The sequence below is a fragment of the Ipomoea nil genome, unplaced genomic scaffold, assembly GCF_001879475.1.
Source record: "Ipomoea nil cultivar Tokyo-kokei standard unplaced genomic scaffold, Asagao_1.1 scaffold2219, whole genome shotgun sequence".
NCBI classification, from domain to species: domain Eukaryota; kingdom Viridiplantae; phylum Streptophyta; class Magnoliopsida; order Solanales; family Convolvulaceae; genus Ipomoea; species Ipomoea nil.
In genome coordinates, this window is record NW_017618647.1 from 116,434 (window position 1) to 130,021 (window position 13,588).

The window sequence follows — 13,588 nt, forward strand, 5'->3', positions numbered from 1 at the left end:
GTCAAGATGGCCGAGTTGGTCTAAGGCGCCAGTTTCAGGTACTGGTCCGAAAGGGCATGGGTTCAAATCCCATTCTTGACAATTCATTTTCATCCTGCAAAACCTAATACTAAAGTGACAAAAGAAGATGAAACTAGAAACTGTAGAGGCCCTTCTAGTACTTAGAAATTTTTGATGTCATTCCTGTTCTCGAAACGAACATCGGTTTCCATGTCTGAGAACAATGAATATCCCTGCAGCATGAATCTCTTCTCCGATGCACAGCATCCTCCATTTCTGGCATGCCTTACCAACCAGCGCGTGATCTTTACGCAACAACACACGGCAGAGAAAGGACAGCAAACGAAGAATAGGCCAATTGTGCAGGTTGTCTCCGTCACCTCGTGGCAGCTGCAGGAGGTGGCCGGTGGCGCGTCTTGGAGGCGGTGATGAGGAAGTGGTGGTGGTGGAGGTGAAGGAAAGCATGAAGAAACCCAAGATTTAGAATGTTTTCCCATCATGATGCCAACATTGGATTATACCATTTGATCTGAGATGAGCATTATTGGAGAGCCTTATAATATATATATACCTATATATATAGACTTAATTTTCATGAACATAATTAGCAGCGCATTATGAAATCTTATTTGACATTTATTATTACAACTTCTGGAGCTTTGTTTACACTTTTTCTTATCTTACTTTGAAGAATTCTTTTGCTCTGCTGCTTTCTTATCAAGTTGGAATAACAGAAGTATTTGATTCCCTCCACCATAGACATAGAGATTCTTGAGTCAAGACCACATTTGATTGAATTGGTAGCTTAGAAAGTTCAAAGTTTCCCGAGAATTTAAAAAGTGATGAGAAAATCATTTTCACGTTTTATGCAATTTATGACTTAGGAAAGTTGAGATTTAAATTGTAAGGCACACTAAAAACTAAAAGAGTTTCAAACAGACGTTAAAGTTCAAGTCTAAAACATTTCATGCATAATACAAGGCATTCAAGGCAAACTATTATGTATTACACTAGGCATTTCAAAACAATGTTAGATATGAAGGGATTTACAGAACCAAGTATAATTCAATGTTAGATAAAAATAGTCGTGGAGGAATTTAAAACTCATTTCTCAAAACATTTTTCAAGTATGACACATATTACACATATATACAGAGGTATCCAAATCTCTCTAGTGGGTAGGAAAATCACCGCAGCGAAGTCCCAAGTGAATAGTAAGTCCCTATTGAACACATCGCAAGCCCCCACTTACCAAGGTGGAAATAGAACCGCTATCTTAAGTGTGCACATCCCCTAGAGTGATTCCAAGCCCAAAAGAGTAGTGAACCAACCCTTAGCAACCCAGGATGTTTTCTACCGGGTTACCCCTCAACTTATAAATATCCAAGATGTTTTCTACCGGATAGGACCGCAACCCTATATAGAGCGGCCCGAGCATCAAGTATCCAGGATATTTTCTACCAGATACAGTTCACAGTGATATGACCACAGCCCAAATCACAAATCCTCCAAAATATGTACATTTTTATAGTTATTTCCTCCAAGAGTAAAATATTTCAGATATACCCTCCCAAAATAATATTTGTAACATAATCATCTAAAATACATTTTTATAATAATAATACCCTCCAAAATAAAGTAAGTCTTTTTCAATGCATAATGCCCATAGGCTATAAAAAAATACCCTTCCCGAATGCAACCCGAAAACAATACAATACTCATGTATTTTTCGTCAAAATAGATTTCGAAAACGTGCATAAAATCCCATTTCAAAATAATTATGGTTATCCAAAACAAGGCAATTTCAACACACGTTATTTCTAAAACCATTTATAGACATTTCCAACACAACATGTATTTTTAAAATAAGTTTTGGACATAAAAACACCATACCATCAAACACTCGCGGGACAAACCCGAATGACCTTGCGGGTCTAGGGGACTTGCAAGTTGTTCCAGGCTAGGGGCTCTTGACGGGACTAGCGGGTCCTGCCAACAGAGCCCCGCGGCTTGGTGTGGCGGGACCTATTGATCTGCCACACCTTGTCGTGGCCTCCTTGCGGGTCTAGCCGGCGGCGCCCCTGTTGGGGAAAATTGCAACGCCAACGCGCGATCTGGAAGCCTTTTAAGACGCACGGACACTACGGATGTATGGTAGAAAGAAAATCTGTGCCGTGTTATAATAACACTACCTTAAAAGCGTTATTTGCCCGGTAACGGTGCAGTTAGAACCCTGGCACGCTTTCGACCGGCTACACAGACCTACTACGGATAGCTTGCACTAGCAATCGCGTAGGCGAACCTCACTATTGCTCAGACGACGGGAGGGAGAAGGAGAATCGAATAAATGACTCGAATTCAAGGTGTGTTTTGAAACGACCCTTTCTCAATTGGGAGCTGCGGTGAATTCATTAGGTTTGTCTCATCAAAACCACCCTTTCTCAACATCGTTAAAAGCGTTATTTTGCAACAGTCAACCTTTAGCATTATGACACCTTCTGTCATACCGGATCTATCAAAGATCACCGCGCTTGATGGGAGAAATTACAACAGATGGGCTCAAAGAATGTTTATTCTTTTTGAACAATTAAAGTTGGTTTACGTGCTACATTCAGTTGCACCTGAACCTACTCCAACAGTGTTCTCTCCGTTTGGTGCTACAAAATGTAATCATGAACCTGATTACACTCCGGGTGAAGAATCGAGAGAAAGCAGTCCTGAAATAGATTACATTCCGGGTCAAGAACCGGGTGTAACTCTGATTCAATTTAGAAATGACAATGCGGCAGCCAGAGGATACTTGCTGTCACAAATGAATGACGAATTGGGAACAGACCCTTTCTCAATTGGGAGCTGCGGTGAATTCATTAGGTTTGTCTCATCAAAACCACCCTTTCTCAACATCGTTTCAAAACACACCTTGAATTCGAGTCATTTATTCGATTCTCCTTCTCCCTCCCGTCGTCTGAGCAATAGTGAGGTTCGCCTACGCGATTGCTAGTGCAAGCTATCCGTAGTAGGTCTGTGTAGCCGGTCGAAAGCGTGCCAGGGTTCTAACTGCACCGTTACCGGGCAAATAACGCTTTTAAGGTAGTGTTATTATAACACGGCATAGATTTTCTTTCTACCATACATCCGTAGTGTCCGTGCGTCTTAAAAGGCTTCCAGATCGCGCGTTGGCGTTGCAATTTTCCCCAACAGTCCCAAGCCCGCGGCTAGTCCCAAAAGGCAAAATAGACAATGAGGTAGTGGCCTCCTTCTCCGGCAAACAAACCACCAGAAATCCACCACTAAGAGCCACAATAACACATTAACACCTCAAACATTTTATAACTAAGTATAAAGTCATAATATAGTCTTAACACCATAAATATACTAATATATCACCATTTAACAACATTTTAAAGACCAAGAATCATAAAATACACACATAGTAGTCAACAAAGCCAAATGAGCAAATATAGGTTTTGTACCGCCGTGGAAGTTACCTCAAAGCTAGCCCTCAAGAATCCTCTCTTCTAACCTCAAGCTAGATCTCCTCTTTCACCACCACCTAAGACCCCCAAAAACCAAACAAATACAACAACAAGAACAACAACATACACACACAATAGAGGCAGCAAGTAACAAGGAAAGAAAAAAGAAATGGAGAGGAAGGAAGAAGAAGAAGAAGAAAAGAGGAGAGAAGAAGAAGCTTACTTTGTTTTGTTAAATCCTAAGCTAGCTTGGCCTTGAACTCTCAAGTGAGGAATGGAGAAGAGGCAAATGGAGGGAAAGAAGAATAACAATGGAATAGTATTGTATTTATAGGTGGGCTCAAAACCCTTGGGAAGAATAAAACACACGGGTAGGCAATTTTAAACGGGTAAATTTGGGTTATAATTTTGGGTCAAAAGTTAGATCAAGTTTTAACAAAAATACAATTTGATTAGTACAAAAATAGGTTAGATTTGTTTTGAGTTCAACTTAGATTTAAAATGAATAATATAAGGATCACAGGTTCATCTCAGATAGAAATTATATCATATAAATAGGGCTTATAAAAACATAAGTAACCTTATAAATATTTTATTCTAAAGTATAAAATATTGATTTTAAAAAAATCATTTTGACACAATATCCGTAGTAATTAAAATAATTTTGTTTCAAAAACCTTCCTTTGTAGGAAAATAATTTAATTTTGAAATTTTGGAGTATCACACTAATCATGTGTGTTCCTTAGTGTTTCATTCTTTAATTCTTTTCAGGTGACCTTTCATGAACATTGGACATGTGAGCGAAACGTATCACCTAGAATGAAGTTAATATTGGAATTAATTAGTTAGTTAGTTAGTTGGAATTAGATTCATTATTCTATCGGTTAGTAACCTGAATTTATTTTATTGTATCAGAACCTATTTTTGGGTGTTGAATAAAGTTGGAAGTTGTTTTAAATCCTGATCTTTTAGTTAAAGCCTTATGTTTGGATATCTGAACGGGTGGCGGTAACACACCTATTTTCTTGTGGGTTGTTTACGCTTCCGCAATTTTAATGAATATTTAATAAAAAATGATGATCTTTTAATATTTAATTCGGGTTTTAAAATGGAGGTGTTACACACCTTGTTGAAACTGTTGTGACATGAAATTCTCAAGCCTCGGAACACAATTATGATGCATCTAGTTTAGCAAATTTTGCATTCCTATGCCCTGCATGCATGGGTCCTTGTTGGTGTAAAACTGGGGTATACCTCCTTGGAACACATTTTGGAATTACTCATAAGCTTGAGGTCTGGCTCCTCCTTCAAAGTGTTGTTACATGTTGGGATTGGGTATATGTGGGACTGGTGAAATCCACTACTGGAAATTATGAAATTTCCGACCACCTGAAAGTGATCTTAAGTCAAGTCAAAAGTCTTGCTCCGACCACTTTTAGTATCCGGAAAAACCTTTGTTGTTATTTCCGACCACTTTTTGGTATCAACTTGATTTAAGATCACTTTCAGGTGGTCGGAAATTCCATAATTTCCAGTAGTGATCTAAGCACTTATTCCATTAGGAGACTTATTAATAGGCCAGTTACAGTCTCCAGTTTCAATTGTGCCTCTTCCTTCTCCACTTCCTTTCAATCTTTCAAGTAATTCCCTCTTTCTTCTTTTTAAATCCTTAGAAATCTCTTGGTTTAGCAGATGCAATCCTTGGCTAACTTTCAATCGTATTTGCATGCACCAAAGGATCAACCTAAAATCAAAACAAACACACAATTCTTGTAAGAATTGAATTAATAAAAGCAAACAAAGTAAAAACAAAAACTCACACTCCCAAGTCTCTCAAGTGCCTTATGCTAGATAAAAAGCATTTTCAAAAAATCTTTCCGAATGTGTTATCCCCTGCAACGGAGCCATTTGTCGATCTGGGTGGAAATCAAACAAAGAATTTTGTTTTTATCATTCACCGAGATGACGTTTAGGCATGATTTTGAAAAATATCTAGACACAAGGTTAATGAAACTGGTGGAATCAAAGCAATAATTTGAAGCTGGGGAATAGCAATCAACACAAATAAATATGTAAAATAACAAAGAATGACTTGGGATGAGGTAACACATGATTCAAATGCCATGACTAAATATTAAGAGAAGACAAACTCAATGTTGGATTCCAAGATTGGCGATTACCAATATGAGGGCTAACATGCCACTTTCGTGATCTATGCTAGGCCGAATGAATTGCGAGGATTGCCCCACTATCGTGATGCATCAATCCTCTCAACAAAGTCCAAGCAATTCAGTCTACAAAATTTCATACTTTTGTAGAGGAATAGAGGGGTTGTGAGATGGGGCTTTGGAAGGTCAAAGTATCTACGAGGTCCATGTACTACTGTGTTTTGTTCAATTTAGTCCTTGTACCTTTATTCTGTTCAATTTAGTCCCTCTACTTTAAAAATGTGGTGAAATTAATGACAATTGTCCAAATCTTATTACGAACATGGTTGTAATTATTTATTTTAGACATACTAATCTAATATATTGGTGGTAAAAATAATTAATTTGAAATATTTATAAAGTAATATATGTGTAGGAATATAAATATCGTCAGCGCCACGTAACCTAAGTCCTCGGAAATAGTAACACCGTTAACTATTGTCCTTAATTTCATCACTTTTTAAAGTAGAGTGACTAAATTGAACAGAATAAATGTACAAGGACTAAATTGAACAAAACACGATAGTACAAGGATTTTATAGGTACTTTGACCGGCTTTGGAATGTCAACCCAACTTTCGTTGCATTTGAATTCCCTACAAGATTAGTGTTAAAGATGTTGTGCATCACACCTTAACACAATAATACAAAAGATCTTCAACAACATTTGGAACCTTAGATTGAGTTTTACCTCTTTTATGCAATAAACATCAAATAGGCATTAGAATCTCATATTAACATTAATCCCAAGTCCTAAATAAGACTACTCACTCATCGTTTCAGCCCAATAAAGCATAAACATTAAAGTACAACATTATAAATCAACAATATGAAACCAAGCATTAAAAACTTATCTCTTAAAATAGAATGAATCCACAATCCAATAAATCTGCAAACTAAGATAATCTATCATTTTTTAATAAAGTAAAAAGTAATTTCTTGACCAAAAGAGTGAAAATCTCACTCTATTCTCTCTACCTTGCACTACTGTTCACTATCTCTCTAGCCTCTTCTTTTGGATCTTAAATTAACAGAAGCACAGGGGCATCGACACAGGCGTGTCGAAGCCTAACAATGGTAACGGTCACGTCACGGGCGTGACGACGCCCGTAACCGGAGCAAGTCCTCCTCATAGGCGTGACGACGCTCATGAATGTTGTTGAAACCGCCCCACAACCTTGTTTTTCTCATTTTCGCATGCTCTCTTCCCAGTTTACCTCCAAGTGGCCTTCTGCTCCCCTCCATGCACTTTTATTGTGCAATTAGGAGAAACTATACATAAGGACACATTAGTTAGTCCAATTTCTATATTAAACACATCATTTTATGCACAGAATAAGCAAAAGCACAAGGGAAAATATAGTAAAAAATAAGTGTGATCATAGAGCTCTTAGTGTATTGAGTTGTGACACCCCGATATTTTAAACAATCTTGTAATTTTGTGTGAATTGGTAGACTAACTATTATTACCTACTTTTCTTGACAAACAGATGGTGTGCAATAACAATCCCAGATTATCAAACAGATAGTCAATCAGAGAAAACACCAGACAAAGAAAAGTGCGGAAAAGGTAAACATGCAACACAAAATTTGGTTACCCAGTTCGATACAATGCGTATCTCCATCTGGGGGACGATCACTGATCTGTCCAATCCACTAACTCAACTTCAAAGTACAAAGGTGGAGAAGTACAATCTCACCCGAGTTGCTACACAAGGTAAGTACCCAATCTACCTTGAACTTAGTGGATTGTGAAGTCGGAGAGCTACGCACTCAGAGGTCCACGAAAGTCCCTTCTACGGAGATCGATCTCTGGTGTAGTCCGCTTCGTGATGTAATCCTTCACTCAACAGCTACGTGATCTTGGTGTCCGCTGGTTTAAGCTCAGAATGTTCTTCTCAAATTCATCAACTTGAATCACCATGAATAACCAGTTTTGAGAAGAGCTTTTACGAACCAGAGAGAGAACTTAATACTCAAGTGCTTTCTTTTTTATTCTGGAGTGTATCAGATGGATTCATTAACCTTTCAGTGAATCAGCACTTCAGAATATATAATCTCTGGTTCAGGGAGGTATCCGCAATCTATATCATCCAACTGCTTCTTAGCTAGATTACGTAGATACCCCTTTGAGGTGAAAAGGTGACGAAGGTCTTTCTTGTAAAAACACCTCAAGGCATAACTGCCTTCTGCTAGCGCAAACGCTCTTCAAACAGTCAGTATTCTTATCAACTTCTAGTCTTCACAAGCTTCTGATGTATTCCCTGATCAATCAGGTCTTCATCTTATAATCTTCAAACAGACTCTAACACGGCCTAACTATTTTGCTATAATAATAAAGCCAATTACAAAGTTGGGGTTTATCTATCTAACAAAAACACTAACAAACTCCCCCTTTGACTGTTATTTGACAAAAAAACTCAATAAAAACGAAATACACATTTTAATATGAATCAAAAGATCAAAGGCCAAAACATAAGCTAGCAGAAACAATCATAATATTCTAGACCAACGTCAGGTTACAAACTTTGAAAATAACACAGCACACAAGTCGTGCTGGAAAGGATTAAAGTACCAAAAAGTACCCAATTAAAGTTTTACAAACTTCCAACCATAACACGCCCAGACAGGGCCAGAAGGGACTTAAACATCAAACAAAGAGTGAAACACCCCCCTATCAACAACAACTTCCAAAAAGCAGCAGCTCACAACACAACTCCCCCTTACTCCACTCCCCCTTTTTGCCACAAAATAGACAAAGATAATATCAAACATCATAGGGGCCTTCTTCTTCTCCTTCACGAGCAGCATCTGGAACAGGTTCAGCTCCGGTAAGGCTTAAGCGTAGTAACACGGCTGCTAGCTCAATCCTGGCAATATGCAACTGAGTATTGATGATAGTGCTTGCCATGTGCAGCTCATCAACATGAACTTTGAGAATTTTGGACAGCTGGAGGTCATTCACATATGGAGTGTTGTCTGAGGGATCATCTGAAACAACAGGGACAGGTTCAACAGGCTTCACATCACGAACATGCTTTCCAGTGAGGAGACGAGGATCCACAGTGTAGATTGAGAGGCTTGAATCGTCTCATTAGCCAGGGGAACTAAGCCTTGTTGTGTCAGCATACCATAAATCAGATTTGGGTATGGCAGTTTGACTTTTTGTTCTCTTGGGTGCACTAAGGTCAGCACATGATCAAAGATCCATTTACCTAGATCGACTAGCTTCTTGGTCCCGATCCTATAAATCAATCCTGCTAATGGCTTACTCACTGTATACATATGCGCTGAGGGCAGCCAGTTGCGCTGACGGTTGTACACCGAATGTTTTTCAGGTAATGAGCATTAGCCACGGAGCGCGCTAGTCGGAACCTTGGACTTAGCTTTAGCATAGTAAATGGCCTGCGTGCCTTGGATTGTATTTGAGTATTGATTTACGGATTAAATATGCTTGGTTAGTTTAGCCTGTGCATCTAGGTTCTCAAACCTAGGTGTGGCATAACACCCCAACTCTTATGGATAGTTTTATGCTCTGTTTGGGATAATTATTGATAGTTTGTATTATTTATATAAGCTTTAATTATTTTAAAAATTAGGGGTGTTACACTTGGTCTTTATAATGTTGTTAGATGGTGATATATTAGTATATTTATGGTGTTAATTAAGACTATATTATGACTTTATACTTAGTTATAAAATGTTTGAGGTGTTATTGTGGCTCTTAATGGTGGATTTCTGGTGGTTTGTTTGCCGGAGAAGGAGGCCATTACCTCATTGTCTATTTTGCCTTTTGGGACTAGCCGCGGGCTTGGGAGCGCTGCCGGCTAGACCCGCAAGGAGGCCATGACAAGGTGTGGCAGATCAATAGGTCCCGCCACACCAAGCCGCGGGGCTCTGTTGGCAGGACCCGCTAGTCCCATCAAGAGCCCCTAGCCTAGAACAACTTGCAAGTCCCCTAGACCCGCAAGGTCATTCGGGTTTGTCCTGCGAGTGTGTGTTGGTATGGTGTTTTTATGTCCAAAACTTATTTTAAAAATACATGTTGTGTTGGAAATGTCTATAAATGGTTTTAGAAATACCGTGTGTTGAAATTGCCTTGTTTTGGATAACCATAATTATTTTGAAGTGGGATTTTATGCACGTTTTCGAAATCTATTTTGACGAAAAATACATGAGTATTGTATTGTTTTCGGGTTGCATTCGGGAAGGGTATTTTTTTATAGCCTATGGGCATTATGCATTGAAAAAGACTTACTTTATTTTGGAGGGTATTATTATTATAAAAATGTATTTTAGATGATTATGTTACAAATATTATTTTGGGAGGGTATATCTGAAATATTTTACTCTTGGAGGAAATAACTATAAAAATGTACATATTTTGGAGGATTTGTGATTTGGGCTGTGGTCATATCACTGTGAACTGTATCTGGTAGAAAATATCCTGGATACTTGATGCTCGGGCCGCTCTATATAGGGTTGCGGTCCTATCCGGTAGAAAACATCTTGGATATTTATAAGTTGAGGGGTAACCCGGTAGAAAACATCCTGGGTTGCTAAGGGTTGGTTCACTACTCTTTTGGGCTTGGAATCACTCTAGGGGATGTGCACACTTAAGATAGCGGTTCTATTTCCACCTTGGTAAGTGGGGGCTTGCGATGTGTTCAATAGGGACTTACTATTCACTTGGGACTTCGCTGCGGTGATTTTCCTACCCACTAGAGAGATTTGGATACCTCTGTATATATGTGTAATATGTGTCATACTTGAAAAATGTTTTGAGAAATGAGTTTTAAATTCCTCCACGACTATTTTTATCTAACATTGAATTATACTTGGTTCTGTAAATCCCTTCATATCTAACATTGTTTTGAAATGCCTAGTGTAATACATAATAGTTTGCCTTGAATGCCTTGTATTATGCATGAAATGTTTTAGACTTGAACTTTAACGTCTGTTTGAAACTCTTTTAGTTTTTAGTGTGCCTTACAATTTAAATCTCAACTTTCCTAAGTCATAAATTGCATAAAACGTGAAAATGATTTTCTCATCACTTTTTAAATTCTCGGGAAACTTTGAACTTTCTAAGCTACCAATTCAATCAAATGTGGTCTTGACTCAAGAATCTCTATGTCTATGGTGGAGGGAATCAAATACTTCTGTTATTCCAACTTGATAAGAAAGCAGCAGAGCAAAAGAATTCTTCAAAGTAAGATAAGAAAAAGTGTAAACAAAGCTCCAGAAGTTGTAATAATAAATGTCAAATAAGATTTCATAATGCGCTGCTAATTATGTTCATGAAAATTAAGTCTATATATATAGGTATATATATATTATAAGGCTCTCCAATAATGCTCATCTCAGATCAAATGGTATAATCCAATGTTGGCATCATGATGGGAAAACATTCTAAATCTTGGGTTTCTTCATGCTTTCCTTCACCTCCACCACCACCACTTCCTCATCACCGCCTCCAAGACGCGCCACCGGCCACCTCCTGCAGCTGCCACGAGGTGACGGAGACAACCTGCACAATTGGCCTATTCTTCGTTTGCTGTCCTTTCTCTGCCGTGTGTTGTTGCGTAAAGATCACGCGCTGGTTGGTAAGGCATGCCAGAAATGGAGGATGCTGTGCATCGGAGAAGAGATTCATGCTGCAGGGATATTCATTGTTCTCAGACATGGAAACCGATGTTCGTTTCGAGAACAGGAATGACATCAAAAATTTCTAAGTACTAGAAGGGCCTCTACAGTTTCTAGTTTCATCTTCTTTTGTCACTTTAGTATTAGGTTTTGCAGGATGAAAATGAATTGTCAAGAATGGGATTTGAACCCATGCCCTTTCGGACCAGTACCTGAAACTGGCGCTTTAGACCAACTCGGCCATCTTGACTCTTGTTGTAAACTTCTTACAAAATATTCATTCAAACTTCTTGTAAAAGGTTTTACCGAGTATTATTTATTCCTATTTGGGAATTAGATTTTGATGAATTCCATATTTTTTGTTGTTTTACCTTTACCCATGCTTTTTTATTTATTTATCGATTTGCTTGTTGCTTATATATTTTAGAGCAAATTGATTGTGTTTAAATGAGTTGGAGGTGTTAATGGCTAAATTATGAAAGATTGAGCCTAATCCATGTGTTCCTTCTCAACTAAAAGTCTAAGCTAATAGTTAGATTGCACATTAATGGTTATATTATGCTCAACACGCCACCTCACGTGTGCGAGCCGGTTACTTTTGGGCTCCAAGCAACACGTGGGTAGCCCTGGTACCAAATTGAAGCACGTATTCTATCTCAACTAATAGTCTAAGTTAATAGTTAGATTGCACATTAATAGTTATATTATGTTCAACAATCGAATAAATTTGAAGTCATTTACTCATTTAGGTGTAAAGATGGGTTTGACATCATTTAGGTGTAAGGATGGGTTTGACATCGATGTTGAGGCCCAAGAAAGATAAAGATCCATGTTGGAAGCATTATGACATGACGCTAAGACTCAAAATGCATACGAAAAGTGTTAGATATACAATAGTCTAATTATATGTACCATAGTATACGAGAAATCTAACCTCGTATGATAGCGGAAGCGTAGCCGTGTTGATCTCCAACCATAGTTGATGTTCCTGTTGTGTTGCCTCTTAACGGTAGACCGTCAGCCATGTTTTGTCTCAGACCTGACTCAGAACCCTAGATGGTGTATCGGTATCTACTGAGCGGTCTGAGTACCGTAACTGAATGTGCTATCTAAATCCATAATCCTGTATCCCATCAATCCAGGTTATATTAGGCACAAAGTTTGGTTGATTAACAACTACTAGTTATTAAGTCCAACCAGACCACTTAATAAGCCTAGTCAACTTGCACCACTTAATTAAGGCCCTAATATATAATATATAATATATATTATTAGGGAAAATCTTACATTCTCCCACTTGGTGCAAGTACTAGCACAACCTTCATCAAAGAACAAAACACACGAATCATAGTGATATGTCCTCTATTTAATCAGAGTAGTATCCATTATGATCACATGCATTTTAATTCTCCAACTTAGGTCCTTAATGAACAAACCCTATGTTTATTCTCGGTACCTTAAGGGATGTTTCTCAAAATACATTATGTGCACAACTGAAGGAGAAAACGCATCCAAATTGTACAAAAGAGTACACTGTATGATCTCTAAAACTTTATAAGCATGCCTTAAGTAGAGATCTCTTCATGTTAGCATAATGCTAACTATATTCCATGACTTCTTTATAAGTTAACTTTAAGTACTATCTCTAACAGCTAAGAGCTTGGAGTTGACACGTCTGTCACTCCCACTCATCAAAAATAGCCAAAAGATAGTCAAGTCACAGAAATATTCCAATAACTTAGACAATAAACCAAAGGTCTAAGTCCATAAATTTGGAATCTTAATCATACACCATAACTTTCCAAATAACTTCAATGTCCATTTTAAATGAACTGAACATAATGAGTCTTACTTTTGTGTCCCACAAAATTGTTTTGAGCCTTACAAATCAAAATGGCCCAGGATTAATTTTGAAGAAACTAAAGACTCTATTAATCACTGAAGAATTTATTAAATTACAGTGCACCACAAGTGAAATGCTTTTATTCTAATAAATTCCTTAATATTGTTACAACATTTTCATAAATATGTTGTACAACCAAATGTTCAATAATTTGAACTTATGAATTTATATGAACAAATACAAGATTAATACTTGTGGAATATTTTGGACTTATTGTGTAACATACAACCCAATTTGGAATGTATGAATACAATAATTAAATCCAAAAACTTTAGTGGAGTATCTTAATGATCTTTTTCTAAATGATCACTCCCACTGATTAAAATATTCTTCAGCGAAATTAATAAATGAACTTAA

The 13,588-nt window shown here is 37.7% G+C and overlaps 2 non-coding genes across 2 annotated transcripts; one reads left to right on the forward strand and one right to left on the reverse strand.

Annotated features, from left to right (window-relative positions):
- Positions 1 to 81, forward strand: TRNAL-CAG. The gene has a single exon. It is a non-coding gene; the product is annotated as a tRNA-Leu (tRNA).
- Positions 82 to 11,497: 11,416 nt separating this feature from the next.
- On the reverse strand, positions 11,498 to 11,578 carry TRNAL-CAG. The gene has a single exon. It is a non-coding gene; the product is annotated as a tRNA-Leu (tRNA).
- Between the last annotated feature and the right edge of the window lie 2,010 nt (positions 11,579 to 13,588).